The sequence below is a fragment of the Anticarsia gemmatalis genome, chromosome 13, assembly GCF_050436995.1.
Source record: "Anticarsia gemmatalis isolate Benzon Research Colony breed Stoneville strain chromosome 13, ilAntGemm2 primary, whole genome shotgun sequence".
NCBI classification, from domain to species: domain Eukaryota; kingdom Metazoa; phylum Arthropoda; class Insecta; order Lepidoptera; family Erebidae; genus Anticarsia; species Anticarsia gemmatalis.
The window spans coordinates 1,898,960-1,918,810 of NC_134757.1; the positions used below are offsets into that span (position 1 = coordinate 1,898,960).

Consider the following 19,851-nt stretch of genomic DNA (forward strand, 5'->3'; position numbering starts at 1 on the left):
ACTTATCTGTATATTATTTGTTTCTGTCATTGGATTTATTAAATAAAATTTTCGTTTTCGACATTTTTAAAGTACTAAAGCTTTAATAGATTCTGGGCTGGATCATGTTGTTAATTGCGCAGATATTAAATTAAAAATACTGTTTACAAAAGTTAAGACGTCTGGCTATGTTATTTGATAAAGGACTATCTTTAAACGATAGGATTATCGTATTTGTAGTTTATTTTTAAACGCAATTAGGAATCCCCGAATGCAAATTTTATTTATATTATCACGAAAAAATAATCGCAGTCCATTTAAGTACTTACCTATTTAATTGTAAACCAAGGTTCTTTAAGCACTGCCCTTTTGAAAGATGGTAGCTCAGCAAGCAAAGCATGGTAAACGTCAAAAAAGCAGTAGAAACAAGCACGTCCTTCTTCAAATAGTGATACTTCTCTAATCGTCTTGTGAAAAACCGGGGAAAAGTATTTCAGAGATCTTTTAAAACTGTTTGTACGATATTGAACTCTATTTTCGTATACTTTGCGGTAAGAGATGACGCTAATGATGAGCCATTGATTGTGTTAGTGCGTTACTAATGCATCTCGCTGTCATATTCACGGTTAAGTAACGTTTCCACGGTCTAGAGTCGGATTTGTCAATGATGTTTACACAATGTAGTAAAAGGTTTTGAGGGCGCCTAACCTTTGGTTTACATCATTGCGTTGAAGATGCTATAAATTGTTATTTCGCTTTTAAAGATATTGTTGTTGCCCTACCAGTCAAAGCCCTTCTCCGCTTTAATACTTCAGAGGTATCGTCTCTGTTTATTACATAAACAATCACTATTTAATATTATTTAGCCAACATGACGCGAATAGTTCTGTAAACACAATAATATCCCTCAACTGGCCAAGAATGCACCCTTTTAGGTTATCATATTTAAATACGTTATGTACTGGGCACTTCTAAACACTTCGATGTATGATTAAATATTTTTTAACATTTTAATATACTTATTGCTATATAGTATGTACGCACGATAACAAATATGATTAGTACATAGAAATTCATTCCTTTTCTTTTCATATGTAGAACAACGTTATAATATCTTGAACGAGTTCAATCAATAACCACGTTTGAGAGAGCAATTTGTTTTAATAGAAGATCGTTGATAACGCAGGCTCATTGCTCCAGACAATTGTTCTAAATAGCTTCATTGATTTATCATTGTAAATGAAATTTACGTAACTTTCTTATGTACAATAATATCGTCTCACTAATTACTATGTCTGCAATGTTTACATAATAAAGCCTCTTCGCCGCGTCTCGTCTGTCTGTTTATGATACATTCAAAATCTACCGAATGCTTTTTTGCGATTTTCGCCTAGAGTGACTTTCGGGAATGGTTTTATTTTAATACGTTTCAAACTTTCAATAGAATGTTTATTTAAGTTATCTCTGCAAAAGATCATTTATTAGGTAACTAGCTGACCCGCGCAACTTCGCTTGCGTCACCTAAGAGAATGGGTCAAAATTTTCCCCGTTTTTGTAACATTTTTCGTTGCTACTCCGCTCCTTATGACCGTAGCGTGATGTTATATAGCCTATAGCCTTCCTCGATAAATGGGCTATCTAACACTGAAAGAATTTTTCAAATCGGACCAGTATTTCCTGAGATTAGCGCGTTCAAACAAACAAACAAACAAACTCTTCAGCTTTATTATATTATAGAACCACAGAAAACATAATATGCAATGTTATGCAAACATATTAGCCTAAAAACAATTACTGCTTAGGTCACTATTAAAAATTATAACTTAGGTATACCACTACATTATCAGTAAACGCTATCAGTAAAGTAACAATTTTCGTTATTTTATGAGTAAGTATGTTTTATCGCTGCGGTCGGAAAGCGACCTTTATCCTTATTAACCAGAAATGGCATAAAAATATATTATTAACACCCGATTTTTCCACTCTTAGATAAGTACTTGTTAGTTTATCAAGTGGATATTCAAACAATAACGACCGCTTCTTCTTTTAAACTTCGATACGGCATCGAAGTATATCCATAAGCCACGGAACTAGCCCTTAACTTTTTAATTTCCATAAACCATAACGCCAAAAAGAAGATAATCTTTGCACGTATTGTTTATGGTAGCCGTTGTGCGAGAACTCTGCTAACAATGAAAAGTCGTAAAACATATTATTTTAAGAGAGCCGCTAATTATTGCCAGTAATTTAGTGCAGTACAGTTTTATGGGAAACCATTTTCTTTGTAGTTTTTAAGTGAACACTTACTTTGAGACGTTCACATGACATGAGTTTTGCGAACTCAAAATAATGACATAATTACTTCGTTTAAAATTATCTTTGCGATCAATGCAGCAAGATAGTTGCTTACACAATAACATTTTCTGGATGTTTTTCTGGTGTAGGCATTTCCTACAAAAGCGAATGATGTAGGGTTCAAAATCAAATGCAATAGCAACAGTAAGTTTTAGTAAAAAAAAACCCAAATCCTCACGCCTTAGATTTCTTTGTACTAGTTTCACATAGCACTCGGTCTGATTCCTCTATCATTTTAGAAAATCTGCCTTTAGCAACAATAATAGTCTTCAGTCGCTTATAAAGTAAACATGCTGTCAACAATCTTACACCTATTTATTATGAGATAACAATAAGTTTGCACACGACGTTAAAACTTGAAACTTCGAATTTTATAGTACCTACCTAAGGTACAATAAAATTTGTAATTTCAAGTCCCTATCGATATTTTTTTACTCACCTATTTCTTTCCTATTTCTTCAGGATAACCACAATATTTTCTTTTTCAATATTTATTATGAATTATATAAGTATTGTAGTTATAACTAAATAATAATATGTTAGGCTTGTGCATGTATAGCGTGATAATTGAATACGATACGGGAATTACCGCGTTCATGCTTTGATACTGTAACCTTACATTTCAGTTAAATATTATCGGTCTTTGTCAACTCATTCGTGTGTTTCCTTATGAGTTTTGCATTTAAAGATAAAGAGAAAAAACATTTATTTCTGTCCATGTTTACAATATTTTTGAAACATAGTTGTAAATGTGGCTATCATCCACATTAATTAGGTACAACTATATATTTATTTCATGTAGAATAATATACAGACCAGTTTTGGGAGTACTACTAATATTTTAATTAAATATTTTGCTAGATATCCATATCTTACAGTAATTGATGTATCCTTTTCTTTAAACCAACTCTTATTAAGTTTCGCTCTTGTGTCCCGTGACTTTTACAAACAACGGATACAAAGTGCAACCAGACCTGAAACAAATATTTTTCGTTAATAATTGTGGACAGCACAAATATTTGTTACGTATGTGAATTTAACCCATCACCTTAGCGTGGCGACCACCTTAACAACTGCGCCACGGCGGCTGTCAATATTGAATATAAAAATAATCCAAGTAAATCTTTTTAACATGACTTCTCTAACATATATCGTTGAACTACGAATCTCCTTGTATCTATATAGATTTAGTATTTAACTATGTAATTATGTACTCTAGTTGCAAAGATGTTTAAAACCTCTATCTTTAAGTTATTATTACGTTCTTTTGTAAGTAAAAATTAATGATTTTACAATAGTTATAACTTGTATTACCGATAATATAAGACCGTTAAATAACAACACGTTCTGGGAAATCTGATCGAAGTGTGTTGAATCAAATCTAATCTTTTTATTCGTAATCCGTTGATAACACGCTTTGGTAATTAGGCGGAGAGATAATACTTAAACTCATTTACATGTTGGCTCATACGGCCAGTTCCTTTGCCGATTACACGATAATATCATCAATAAATAATATTGCCGGCAAAACTCGATGATCTATGACGAATTTATAATTGAAGCCTACGTCGTTGATGTAATAACTAAGTAAATTATGTAATAAGTTTCGGTCAGATTGGGTAAGTGACAGTGATTTTGGTGGCGTCTTCGTTTGTAAATCCAGGCAACACGCAGGAAAGACACTTTTACCAAATATATAAATTTTCCTTACCCTGGTTGAGTGTCTCTTTCCAAATTATCCAATGGACGACAAGTTTCGATCAGTCCTCAAATAAGATACGTCATCCCACAATTTTCATTTCGGTCTCCCGCGTCTGCGATTACCATGCTCTGGCATTCAATTGATGGATATATGAGCCCACTGTGGCCGTCATTTCAAAAGTTTAAGAGCAGAAAATTTTATTACAATTACGTTAATTGTTTTATCGTATTTAACCGTTTATTTAAACCAATTCAACCAGATTATATAATAACAAAAATATTAGAACTATCTTCAAAACTCCATTTCTTTCGTTCTTTTCCTTATAAACTACTGAAGTAACAACATTTTATGTAATAAAAATAAATTCACCTTTCTTATCTTGTTTTGATTCTTTTTTTGCAATTGTAATTTAAAATTTAAAATTCAGCATTCTTATTCAACTGACCGATTAAATTGATTACTACAGAATTCGGCTTCTAATATGAACTGTGACCTCTTTGCTAAAATAATTACTGTTACTACCAGTAGACGATAAAAAAATGAATAATTATTTTTTATTAGTCCCGTACTACCATAAAAAATCGCACTTGCGAATATTACTGTAATATTTTATGCAATATAGTCTTTCAATGGTGCTATTAAGGTTGAAATTCGTATAGCTTGAAGTTTTTATATGATTGCGGATCGTGTAGTGTGTTTCTTAAACTTGAATGAGCGTCACCACGAAATGTGTGTCTCACTGTGTAAATTTAAAAAAATCTAAGTCGGTCTCCATGAGTCACTGGATCTCTTTTAATCTTAGTATTTGTAATCTGATACTTTATGAGTTATCTTCAGCTGATATAGAGATATCGTACTTACGTATCTAAATCCTGAAGAAAGAAATCAGCATGTACAATGAGATAAATGGGCTATCCGTAAATATGGGTGAATTTTTTTAATGGATAGAAATTGATTAAATTGTTCTAGACCTCCATACCAATAAGTAGCAATATTGCCATTAACATCATTCTTTAATGTGTTTGTCCAGTCAAATGATGTAATTAAAAGTTCGTTAAACTGCCTTAAAATACCAAAGTATTTTTTCTACTCGATTCTTATTGGAATCTCATTAGAGCCGTCTTAGGCAAACTCCTAAGGTGTCATTACCCTATCAATAATAAGTTATTTACTTATCTGCCCACACATAGTGTCTTGTTGGAAAACGCAGAGTTCAGTGATGACACAATGCGAGCTCTCACTTGACCGGACTATGTCAGTTCAGTACGACGCCAACTCCCGCGGAGTTTCCATGTCGCTCGGCACAACACTGGCCGTTAACGATACTAAACTTTTTGAACTTCGATCACGCACTGAAGAAAAATAAACAAATTAAGCGGGAAAAGTGACAAGTGAAAATAAAATAATATTTTTTTATCGTTTAGAGAATATTTTTGTGGAAGTTGAATTTTTCTAAGTGATAGATAAGGTGTGATAAAACTGATCGATATTCACGTGTGGTGTTTAGGTTATTTTCTCGTGTTGTGATGCACCGTGGGGTGTGTGCGTCGGATGTGTTCTTAAATCGAGTTTCGAATTGAGCAAGGTGAGTGGTGCACTTTTTTAAGCGGTCGTTGACTTTGAACTTTTTCAGACGATGTAATAATTGAATCGATTGTAATCTCGATTATTGTTGATGCTAAGTCGAGATTGCACGTTACAGTTTCTTAGTTGCCGAAATTGTTATCTTTAATTTTGTTTTTATATTTATAATTTCGTTCCTTACATTAAAAAAACTGATAATACTCGATGATGTTCTAAAAATCTGTTGAAGCAATAAAATATTTTCAAAGTCTGCTACATATTAATGTTATGCGATAAAGCGCATATTAATATAACTTTCTTTAACATTCTAAAAGCCTGATACCTATGATATTTTTTATTAACTACATACGTACATAAAATCACACCTTCTCATAGGGGTAGGCAGAGACCAGAGAACGTATTACTTATTTTTTATCAATTAATATTCTATATAAGTGTAAGACACACCTGCCAACCGCCTCATCACCTGTTCCCTATTAATTCAACCTTATGTGGTTGCGTTACATGTGCGTATAAAAGATAATGAAAAAATACTGTATTTCCTTACATAGTTATTGCACTTAGCAATATTTTCACTGACCGCATGTAATATTTTATAATACGTGACATAATTAAGTATCGTAAAATATATCCTCAATGGAATAGTATAAAATTTAATTTAAAAAATAATAGCGATCAGTTGCGGCTATTCTCATAATTTTTTGATGACAAACTTTGTTAACTACTTCGTAAATGTCATGTTAAGCATAATATTAATTTCTACTTCAATAATCTATTAATACCACACAAAATACACAATACAAAAGAACACACGTACGCAAAAGAAAATACGTAACATAATATTTCTTACTGTGCATCTGTCAACGGCAAAATGTTAAGTTCAGCTGTTAAATTAAAATACCGAATAAAAAAAACAAAATTGGCTTCAATAGGTACTCACATAAAAAACTATAGTACTTTAGAAGCATCAAAGAAGGTATAAAGCAGTTCCTGACAATAAAACAGTTAAGCCATACTTCTAAGCAAATACTTAATAAGTACATTAATTAATTAACGTTTAGAATTACAAGGATATAAACAGGTATAGAGGAAACGATTTTCTCAATCCATAAATAATGTATCGTGTACAGTGATTCACCATGTTTGTCAGTCTAAGTAAATATTTTAATTAGTGATGTCACATCGACGATGTCATTGTTGCCCGTAGCCAGGTATTGTCTGTAACTCAGCGATTGGTTACAATATATTATAACGGATTAGATTTTATTTATACGATTTTTTCATTCACTTTTCCCGTAGATTTTAAAGGCTAATAGTTAAACACGAAAGCAGGATTCTGAAGAAAGTGTCATGGCTGCCTATGTTACTTTTGTTATACAGTAATTAACGCTGATTTGAATGAAATTATTACTTCTGATATTTACTTCTACGAGAACCGCCTTGACCGCTATCATATTCATTGTCCACATTTGGACAAATTTAGTGTTAAATACAATTACGAAACTAATCTAAATAGCATGTCCATCAAAGTCTTCTTATACTAAACTCTCCTAGAGTATTTTTCAGCTTTTAAACTTACAGTTACGTATGAAAAGTGTAAAAAATCTTATTGTTATTTTACCCATAACTAAAATCTTTGAATAATTAATTTATTGGCGTGTCATTTGGTTACTTTATTGATTGATTGTGCATGTAACTAAGCTGTATACTGTCATTTGTCATACGTATAAAATACTTTCACATTTTATTTCGTAATGCCTTCTTCTTCGCATATTTTTGTTTGTAAGAGCAAAATAACCGATATCAATTGAAGCTTTCAATATATTTCGCTACGATATAGTTTTTTAATGCCTTCTTATTTAAATAGAATCCTTAAACCTCAAAAAAAAAATGCATAGGTATTTAGGTATCGATATAAAATTATACGAATCCTCTTATCAAAAGTCTAATTTAAAACAGAAGACACGTTTAAACACATATACCTACATAATCAACGATTTCTACAAATGCGGTTTATGGATTCGAGAATCATTGAGTTTAAGTAGCGGCATTAAACGTCTTAAAGCCTTCCTACTTTCAATGAATACGAGATTCAATAAATGCAAAACAAGTGCTTATACTCAACCTTCGTTTGAAAATCGTAATCTCCTGCAAGTACTCTTATAGGAAAACTTTATTTATCAACTACTTAAAGAAGCCTTTTAAGTATTTTATAACCTCGGCAAATGAGGAATTTCTTCTATTAATCGCCCTACAATTTCTATAGCGTATGGTATTATAATTACATTTGCAATTTGTTGAACTCTCATGAACCCCATAAAAGGTACAACGACTGAGTTCAAGCACATTATTTTTAGTCGGTCAAGCTCTAGAAATATAATGATTCTAGGTCTTATTATGCAAAGGAATGTCTTAAGAATATTAATGAATTAAGAACTTTCTTTAAACATACAACTACTTGATTATTTTATTGAAATCTCAAAGTATTTTATGATTTAGAGACATTAAATGAGTGCTAACAGGAGTTTACATAAGTCTCCTAAACTGTTCAACGCAGTAAATTGGATTAATCATCCCAAATTCAAGACGTTTACGCTAACGAATGAGATAAGTACGTATTTTGAAACTAGTTATCACTGACTAGATTAGGATTACGCCCACTGCCTATACTTACTTATTAGTAAACTCCGGCCTAGCTGTCTTGCTCATGAGTCCATGAAGATTTTTACCTTACCTGTTTAGTTCCTACGCCTGATAAAATATGTGTTTGATTATAAACAGAATCGTGTTTGATCTGCGAGTCGATTCAGTCGTGGCCACGATGTCCATGCAGACATAACAAATATCGAGACAAGAGACAATCTATCTTATGTCTAACACCACTCTAATACTGTCTAGATATCAAAACAAGGCTTGCGTAAGTATAATATACTATACTCTTATGATTGTCCTTCTCTTACATACGTTCCACTGCTGTGCTGGATAAAACCTCTAAGAGCGACGAAACTTGATCATGTTTTCGGCAGAAAACAATAAGCATAATGCAGTTAGACAAATTGTATATTGTGGGTCTATCCCCCGTGATAGATTCTACGTGAAGGAATCACATGGTTAGTCTTTAACAAAGTGTTGAAGCTGTGTAAGCCTCGCAAGCTACTTAAACGGCCTGAAATCTATTGGGACCCTATTCTTCCAGAGTTATGCCATGCCTTAATGTCACTAAATACTTAAATAGCCTATCATCTAAAGAATGACTGTGTCAATAGTTGCTGAACCCACTTCTGGTTTTCAGCTGTTTATCACAACTGACTATGTTCGATCTCAAGAATAGCTATACAGAACCTCATGATCTTAAGAATAGCCATAACAATGTCAATCTGTTTGCCCCTTTGACTTATGATTCCAAACACTAATTCATGTCTCATGTTCCGAATGTTATTACCCAGTGATGATTGCAGGAAATTAAATGTCTGTCTGTGTAAGTCTTAAGGCTTGTAAACATAATAATACCGGATGTAATATCAGAGTACTATTGCAAGTCTCAGCAAAAACTAAGGTGCCTTCTTATTGTTCTTTCTTTCTATAAAAAAGTTAAATAGTTATAGATTAAGTAGTTTAAAGTCAGTTTATAGGTACAAAACTTTGTCAAACTCAATTAATGTTGAAGTAATATCGTACCGTTTAGAACGCGAGGTTCGTCTTTTTAGGAAGTGACGTAAACGCCAGCTATTGTCATCAAACAACTGCCTTAAATACGTGAAAAGATTACTAAAATTTGGTAATCGTGATTGATATTTTTGTTCTAAGGCAGCCAAGTCAAAACCATATTATTATATAGTTTTATTTCAATCATGATTATGTCGGTCTGTGTTAACAAAAACTTTTTAGAGAATTGTCAACATCAACACCAAGAAAGGTTAATTCCATTAACCTTTATCCAAACTATGTTAAGGTCTTAAATCCGATGTCTCTAATTGCTATTACTGACACGGATCGGCTACCATCTGACCTCCGTCTTAGAGGATACATTCCTTTATTCATCTTTCCATTAGCCTCAGTAAAAAGCCGGCTATTATAGCCGAAGTATAATGTTTATCGATGTTTCGATATGAAGAAAGGCTTTGTGTTGATGTAGCGAGCCATAGAACGGTAGATAGGCGAGGGCACTCGATTCAATGCCATCACACACATATGTTATATGTATGTATGTTTGTATGCGTGTGATGATAGTTTTATCGTAGCTTCATTTGTATTCGAGAACTTATAGATAACTTTTAAGAGCTGTTGTTTTATCAATAATGATTTCCATTCCAAGTTTATCTTTTTGATTGGAACTTGTCACAATAGTCTTAGTAGAGTATGCTTATCGTGAGCTACCGACACAATTTCCGGGTCAAACAATATCATTAAGTTCTCATGTTAGAAAATTCTTAGAAACAACCATTTCGAAACACGATACGTGCAAACAAAAATACATATAAAATTGACTTATTAATTGTGAATCAAAAGTATTTAAAACAGTTTTTGAGGACACAGAATATGAAGGCCAAAAGTTACAATTATTTCTAGTTCTACTAATTAGGAAACATTTTTCAAGTACTATTTCACTATATTGTGTAAATCAAGTTACTTAACCTACGCGTATGTCAAATAGGCACGTCGTACAATAGGTAATTGTAATCAGTATTTTGTTACACATTATATACACAGTACAAGTAAGGTATGTTAAACCAAACGCATGTTGGTAAAAGGTAAACCCTCGTTTTTAACCTCGATTTATCGGATTTAGGGCTCCTTGCGTACCACCGTTGCCACCGTACTGCAATGTAAGCAGTTGCCACCAAATACCACTGCGAGCTAATAAAATTACAAATGGAGTTAGATTTTCATAAATATGAAGCACCATTTGACTAGCAAGTTCGCAGTGTCTTGTCTACTACTATGTTGTAACTACGATTTAATTTTAAATCTATCAATACCCGTACAGGCGTTAACGACAGCCGTTAAGAACAAAAAGTAGTAATTATGAAAACACTATGATTCACTGTGTCGTCAGCTAAGTAAACTTTGTACAATAATGCTTTTATTTGCTCGCACAATGTCACTGATATATAAAATATATCCACTCCAATATTTACTACGTACACATCGATGACGAAGAAATTTTACGATGTAGTAACGATCTTTTAAGGTTAAATTCAATAAATTTACATAACTTTACCTCGAAAATGATTATTTTATTGTGTGCTAATCACGTTTTCTTTAATTGATCTAGTTCAAGATACACTTCTTACGATTATAGTCTTTATAACGCTCAGATTATGGCTACTATAATTTTCATGTAAGTATCAGAATTTCCTAAAAACTGGCTTATCCTAATTTAGATTATGATAATTTCGAAAATACCACGAATTAAATTAAAAAGGTTTTCAAAACTACCTCGTTTCTATCGAGTTAATAGCTGGACAAACAACTTGAAAATAACGTTTTTTTAATTCTAAATTATCTTTATTACCTTACATAACAATAAATACTGTTCCTGATCTTTATAAACACAAACACTGGGTCACAAGTAATTTACTTGTTAATTGATACGCTATCAATGCGGCACTAACGTTGCTAGCCAAGTATGCACCAAACTTTAATAATTCATACCAAGCAACATTACGTTTAGTTAAAAACTTTAATTACTTTAGAAAAACCGGTATTGTGAGAAAATTAAATAAATAATTATGTAAATAAATGCTACTGGTATTCACGTGAGATTTTTAGACGATTCCACAACTTGTTTTGTTTATTAGATGATCATTAATCATCGTGAGAATATCACTGTATTATAATATTTAATTTATTGTTTCATCAACCGATAGTTTATGATCATCACACTAATAACAATAAAAATAAATATTTAATTTGTGAATTCTATGCTTTAAACATACTTGAATATGCACCGTCGTAAGCCGAGATCGACTCGGCTGTTTACGGTCATAAATCAAATTAATAAAATATGTAGAAAAATTAATAGCGAGTAAAACATCTGTCTAGTGGCTTCTCTACTCTTACCTTTGCATCTTTTCTCTACCTTCCAATCTGAAGTGTTATCAGAGTCGCAAGAAATATAAGAAATAGACTTTGAATTAATGATTTGTATTAAATAATATATACATATTGGGACACGCCGATATTTGCAACTTTGACTCATTTTACGCATAATTTTGAGGACAACTTTACATACTTTCAGTTTAACAACTCTCTTTAATAACTCTTGAACATCTGTCACAGTGTTATTTACGTTTCTATAAAGACATTTTTTCAATGAGTGTATCTAACGGGATAATGTCTCAAGCTAGTCTTCGCTTTCCACAATCTTACAAACAATTGAACTAGGAAATCGAATAAAATTCTAACAGCTTATTCACAACTGTATTGTCTTGTAAATGCGCGACTACCGTCAATTCTACATTACATTGACAATTGCCAACATCATCTAATTGACAACTCAGTTCCCATACTACAATAATGGGAAATTAATAAAAAAAGTCTAATTTTCCCAGCCTTAGTAAACAGGGAACGGGAAATATCAATAACATACAACCATAAGTATGTTAAATAGTTTCCTTATGTAATCTTATTAATTCCTGTAAGGAAATATGTATATACTATGTATAATGTATAAGTTGTACCAAACAGGACGACTACATCATTGTTTTAAGAAACAAACAACAATGTCAATTTAGCTAGAAACTTTGTGTTTCCAGTTTCCGTTATATTTATAGTCTTTACATGTAGGTTAGTAGGAAATGATACACCTACTTGGTAAACATATTGAAATGGTAGCTGTCATTATAAATAAGGACCTCTTTTAATAAATTCTCTTTATCAGCAACAAATGACCTGTAAAATTTAAACACTAGCGAATGAAAATCTACGAAAATATTCGTCAAAATTTTATATTTTCCGCTAATTTAGACTATATAGAAGGCTGGAAGGGAAGGTAATATTACAAGCAAAAAAACCCATAACTTTTAGTATACTTATAAAATAATTCATAAACTAGAGCTAACTAACTTCATAAGGACATTGACATTCTCGTAAGGATTCTATAGCATTGTTGAAATCTAAATGACAATAACTGAAAATTCACTCCATTCTGTGTATTGTTGTATCAAACAATGAACCTAAACAAACGGGTTAATACCTGAAAATTAATAATAATACTATAGAATTCAGTATAAATGCCACATCGTAATTTAAGACTGCGATCGGTCAAGGCATCAAGGTTATATAGTTTTAATTGTCAAACCTATTAACATGAGAGTTTCAAAACCGTACGTAAAGTACATTTTTTCCTTAAGATACAGCTACTTTTATCAACACTATTGTTAAAAACTAATATAACTATAATAACCAGATCAATGGAAAATACGCCTCATTAAACAATAATGGAGTAAAAATATTATAATGGTCAAATTTACCTGATAACTCCAATTCCATGTGTAACCACACATACTCACTAGCACTGCGGATATTCATCTTTGTTTTAAAGCAGGAATTTCTTTATAGTAGCCAAGTCGTTAGTAAGAGGTATTGGCACTAGGCTTCCTATACATAGAAAGAATACACATTTATATACAACGTATAAATGTATATAAGCTCTTTTTCTTACCGTTCTCTTAATTAGTTAGGTACTAGTGAGTCCTGTCCGGAGTGAAATCAAGATAACCGCGACAATACACCTTTTTATCAACTCATAGGTACGCGTGTTCCTGTACTGAACAAAGACTTCCCTTTTCTCCTTTAAAATCTCCCTGTCTTACAACTTAAAAATACTATATAAAGTTACTTAAGACCTTCTTCTACTGTAGGTAAGCCATGTCCTTATCAAATATTCTTTAGAACTGAGTACGGCAAGGTAACGTAATCGCGAACAATCTGCTAAACTGTCACGTTTCTCCGAAGGATGTGTGATGTCATCTCTCGCGGTGACTAACGAATTAGGATTTATAACCCACTGTCAAGAAAGTTTGGAAGGATTTATTCAAATACCACCTTATTTGAATGTTTTGTATTGACGAAGGTAGAGTCGATGTAACGATTGTTTCTTTGATTACAAAGTTTAATAATTAAACTTGCCTATATGAAAGAGTGAGTGTTTTAATCCCCGGTTTCTGAGGTACATTTAGTGGCAGTTTATCTATTCAATAGCGTTTAACTACACATAGAACGCTATTGAATCTAGTAATACCCATAAAGAAGACCCTTATAAAGCCTCCACTGTTCATTATTAAGAAAGTATTTGATATTAAGGTCCGATCGCACTATTCAAAAATACGCTTACAAAAGTGATCATTGCTATTTGTTTCAAAAAGTCTCGATCATTATCTGTATCGAATAATGTAACAGATCTTATGTAGCTTACCAAAACCAGTTTCCGATTGTGCTTTATTAGTAACAAGGAACTAGACGTGCAAAAAATAGTGACAATAGCCTAGGTTAGTGTATTGACTGATGATGACTAGATAACTTTTGTGGTTTACTGTTAGAGATTGTTATTTTAGAACTGGATGTCCTATGTAGAGTCATTTGAATGCAAAGCTCTACTCGAAATGAGAGTAATTCTAAGAATTAAATAAGGAAATAATAACATTTATTGCATTAATACGGAAATAGAAATAAATGTATTTTGTCAAGTATATACTGTTATTTACGTCTAATGTTAGGAAGAGAGCTTGGGTATTCAAGAAACGAGAATAATTTATTACCATATACTTGAATTAAGACCGCTATAAGTCTCCGCTTTACTGGAAATTTGTAACAATCCCTCTCTATATATCTATCGTATGGTTAGTTGTCAACCTAGTGTCAAAGTTGTTCAAGCCGCCCGAAAGCCGCCTCTAGGATTTAGTTACATTCAGAAATAGAATTAGTAAACTCGCAATTAAGCAGAACTGCTATAGATTACTGAAGAGTTACGTATTGCTTACCCACAGTTTCTAAGATACATTTAACGGTAGTTTATCTATTCAATAGCGTTTAAGCTCGTATAAAAGTGACAGTTTGAATAGATAAACTACCGCTAAATGTGCCTCAGAAACCGGGCTTTAGAACAGCAAACTAGTAGTTGTATTGTTGACCTATTTATATTACAATACATTTTATCAATCAAGGTCTAAATAATAAACTCTTAGAAACAGAAGTCACGTCCAAAGTGCAACGCACTATGATTACACTTTGCATAGAGGAAGCTTGCGTCATTTACGTCATGGAAAAGGATGCTAAGCACCGCTTATCCTGTTTGAAAACGTAGTTCCTGTTTCATTATAGGTTGGACGAGGCAGCTTAAAGTGTCAAGGATGCCATTACAAATTTCCAAAAATGCGAAGGAAAAGTTTTACTAGTGGTTTTGCAATTACGAAAAAAAATTGTCTTGAAATTATCATAATAAGGTTTACTTTACAAGCCTTTATTTTAAAACGAACACATTACTGTACCAAATTTGCTGATAGGTAGGGATTTTTAAGATATCTTCTCAAAAAAAATTACTTTATCATCTTCAACTCTAGTCTATACAACTTAATACAGAGCCACTCACATTCCTTTAATTACTATACCGTTATTTACTATTCAACATACAGTAAATCAAGCATCTGCAGCCTCCAGGCTTATATTTATTACATTAGGCCGCTATAAACTACAGATAATCATCTTACATGTTTAATTAAGATATACCGAAACGTTAAGACACTCACGCGTAACAGCTAACAGGTCATGTTGTCATTTTACATGTGAAGCAATATTATAGGAGGTCAGGATTATCTATACTAATATTATAAAGCTGAAGAGTTTGTTTGTTTGTTTGTTTGAACGCGCTAATCTCAGGAACTACTGGTCCGATTTAAAAAACAATTTCAATGTTAGATGGCCCATTTATCGAGGAAGGCTATCGGCTATATATCATCACACTACGACCAATAGGAGCAGAGTACCAGTAAAAATGTTACAAAAGCGGGGAAAAATATGACCCATTCTCTCTTATTTGACGCAAGCGAAGTTGCACGGGTTAAAGATATAAACAATTAAATATTATGACTGTTACATAAGTCTCTGATGCCATCCCTACATAAATAAATCATAATTGATTGTCTTATGGTGTGTAACCTTATGTATGTTCAATATGTTCATGTGTTGCCTCACGTCAAGAGGCACAAATAGTTTTTAATATGTCCGGTTTCTGAGGTACATTTGGCGGTAGTTTATCTGTTCAAATTGTAATTTTTGTATGAGCTTAGACGCTTTTAAATAGATAAACTACCGTTAAATATACCTCAGAAACTGGGGCTAAGACATGTAACCTCACATTTAAAGTTACTAGTGTGTATGCGGCGGCTAAAATGTATATACAGACCTCCTTTTCATCAACAGTTGCAATGTTCAAAAGCCAAACTCCCGGAACTAAAATCTGTCGCGAAAAGTTCAGCGTTTCGTGATACGAATTAACTTGTCATATTAAAGTGAAATAGTTATTAATAACGAAACAAGCACATACTTGCAACAATTTATTATCGTTGTAAGTTATACAATAATTCCCACGATTGTTTCCTAACGGTGAACGACACATTGACAGGCAGGCAAAAAGATTACCGATTCGGTTGATTGATTGAATCTTTGTAATGTAACACAGTTTTTATTTACCTAGCTTTTAGTTCTGTTGATTTTTCCGTTATAGACGATAGCTTCCGCTGTTCTGATGTTCTGATTATACCTCAAAAGCAAAGATATTTTTTGGAATTCAACAGAATAATTTTATTATCATTGGTTACAAAAAAAATCCTGATATTTTTTTGCCTTTTTCCTGAGTTTCTAAAGAAGCTCCTCAATGGAATGCGTATGCTATTTCAAGAAAGAAACACAAACGGAGAAGTTAGCCATAACCAACAAATATAAAAATCTGTCAAGTGTTTTTAACTTTACCAAAAAGTGTATGCAACATTTCGCTTTTTTAATATAACATGTATGTATGTAACTAGGTATTGTTTTTAGCGCGTTAACCGACAGTCAATATGGCAACACCTCTCCCTATGGAAATTAAACTACACTTACCTACGTTACGCTCCATAAAATTAACCCTTAATTAAAAAGGTGTGGACTGTTCCCTGAACAGTAGGTTAATGGGGTTATTTTTAGCATAATTGCCATTGTATCTTACTATTTACTTTGATATTTTATCTCACTAGCAAATCAATGTGCTTACTATTCAATGTTTTTACAATTATACAAATCATAATTATGTGAATTATATCATGCCTTTTTCCCTTAAGGGTAGGCAGAGACCAAAGAACACCACTTGGTACGGTCCTTACAAACTTCCCTCGCCTCATTCACATCCATACATCTTGTCATCAACTAATATATCTGCCATCAAAAGATATTTACTTAGCATGCAAGTTACAATATATAAGAAACATACTTACAAAGTTGCAAAAACTAGTCTATCATAAAAATACATAGTGTTATTGCACTTTACACGTAAGACAGGTAGTGACGTCACTTAATCACACACGGCTGACAGCGGCCGTCGGATGTAGGTCGCGGGCGCGGCAAGGCGCGGTCATATCCCATCACTGTTCCGACCCTTCAGGCAAGCTTTCTTTTCATATTCACTGTTTAATATGTGAATGAATCATTGTGAAATGTACTGGTGAATGAGCGCTATGGATGATTGTATAGTAGGTCTTCCTGGAAATATTGTACTGAAACTCGAAATCACTTTGGCACCTTTGTATCTTCATGCATAGTACAGAAGATCTGGGATAATCACAAACTACTATTGCATTTTCTTTGCCTGCTTGCCTTCGGATATAATAAGTATGCAATAAATTTGATAAATTCTAATGCAAGTATTAAGTTTTTTAGCAAGATATCTTTTTCTTTTCCTTAAAACATACACTCTCCACCGGAAAATTATGGCATACATTACGTACCTACATGAAAGTAAGTAAAAAACGGAAGTCATGTTTTCACGCGATTGTAAAAGTTCAATTTCAAAAAGCAATTAACAAAACCTATCCCATTTAAAATGGTCAGTACGACATGTCATTCGTTCACATGGTTGCATCGACTTAATGGGCTCATGTCCACTGGGGCACTAACACAAAATAGATTACCAAGGTGCGGCTGTTTTACAACAATACCTTTACCTACATTTAACAAAGTAAACTTTCCAAATGTAGTTTTTATATCCCTCGCACGTGCTTGTCATATAAAGTTTGTAGGTATAATTTTATCAAGAAATCATTTATTATCATATAAGGTCACAAATGGACACTTAAGAATGTATCGGTTTAAAAATGACTTAAGTGTATGACACTTTCACAGCCGTTATTTGGAGAGTACCATTAATACATGTAACCAATATTTTTCCAAATATTTATCAGACGTTTCACATATAAAAGGATTCAGGAGCTAACCCCCGGTTTCTAAGGTACATTTAGCGGTAGTTTATCTTTTCAACTGTGTTTAAACTCATACAAAAAAAAACGCTATTGAATAGATAAACTACCGCTAAATGTACTCAGACACCGGGCATAAGTCAACTCGTATCAACTTAAAGAAGAAATATGTGAAGTTAACTTTGTTTATAATCACACTTATGTATTAAGTCCTCAATGTATAAGATATTTCACGTAGTAGTAGCTTGTAATAGTGACTGTTTGAAAATGTACGGCGCTGAAAACGGCTGCTTTAACACCGTCTTGTTTACTACAGGTCGTTAAGCTATAATATACCAAGCTAAGAATCAAAGTAGCTATAATCTACAGAAATAACCTACCACGACAAACAATACGGAACCTATACCTAGAACTAACTTAAACAACTTAACGACTACCGTCTAAACAAACTGACTAACTGACGTATGTTTTAAATGCCTCTCAAAGTCTAAAGCACGGCTCCTTACTTTTACTAGCACTAAACGTCCACATACTACACCACATTGTTTAACTTCGATCTTTTCATGCAAGTCTCTTTGTAATTCAACGAAATAAAAAAAAATCTGATGTTTACTCACCATGATTTTCTTAATTAAGAATATTTTGGCTCGTTTAGCTTGGTGGCGGTCCTGGCTTAATATTGAATTCCGACTACAGTGCTTATTCATAAAAAAATAAAAAATGTTGAATAATTGCATTATTTCGACTGCTAAATAGTGCTAAGTAACCAACACCAAACCGAAGAAAATTCAAAGACTTTTTTGACATTCTTCTAAACATAATATTATGTATATCTAATTCATGAAAGCACGAAACAAAAAAACCATTTTGACCATGATTCTTATATTGAAGTTGCCATCGAAACTTCGATTTAAAGAAACGCAGTAGGCCTACTATTCTTCAATGAAGGACAATGGACTACAACCTGAAAGGTGAAAGTAAATGTGTCAAGCGTGAAAGCTGGTGAAAGAGCTCTTCATACAAGACGTTTTGTTTAACACCATTGTTTGTATGGATTATGTATGTATGTTTGTTGTTTTCCGAAATTTATTTTAGTTGTATGGTTTGCTGTGCATTTGTATTCTATATTTAAGTGACTATTATGTTAATAGGAAATATATTGCCGGTTATTTTGCTTTTAGTGACCATAAGAAACTAGAACTATGTACATAAATTTCTTAGTATAATTTACAGTTTATGCAGGTTTCTATATACTTCGTAAATCTTTATACACATATATAATTCTTCTGTAAGTGTGTATGTCACTGAACTTCTCCTAAACGACTGGACCGAATTTGATGATTTTTTTTGTGTGTGTTCAAGGGGATCTAAGAATGGTTTAGATTCACAAAAAAGAAAATTAAATTATATTTAATATATTTTTTTAATTACATGGCAAAACAACGTTAGCCGATTCAGCTAGTAGCTACATAAATCTGTTTGTAAACTTATATCTACAATACCCGTAAAGCGAGTGTAAAATCCTTTTTTATAGGAGAGCAAGATACTCGTCCGTATTCGCGACCTTTTATAGGGAGTCAGCGAAGGCAATAAATTATACGGTCACTTAGTCATCCAACATGTGTGTCACTGACATTTCGGATTTTTTCGTCAACTAGCTGAGAAAGGTGAAAAAAATGTCAGCCATATGCCTTCCGCCACGAATTTTAAATGCGACATTTTACCTAATGAACTCTCTAAAATTGATTTCCTCTTGCTCAATTCTCTACATTCGGTACTGTC

At 32.7% G+C, this 19,851-nt stretch overlaps 1 protein-coding gene across 2 annotated transcripts in view; it reads left to right on the top strand.

The window, feature by feature from the left end:
* Positions 1 to 19,851, top strand: part of Myo61F (unconventional myosin 61F) — a 56,095-nt gene that overhangs the window by 1,735 nt on the left and 34,509 nt on the right. The window contains exon 1 of one of the 2 annotated variants that reach the window (XM_076121871.1): positions 5,288 to 5,621. The exons of the other annotated variant lie outside the window; for it this stretch is intronic. The gene's annotated coding sequence lies outside the window, so the exon portion shown is untranslated. Of the gene's footprint in view, positions 1 to 5,287; positions 5,622 to 19,851 lie in introns of those variants that run through there. 2 annotated transcript variants of the gene reach the window in all.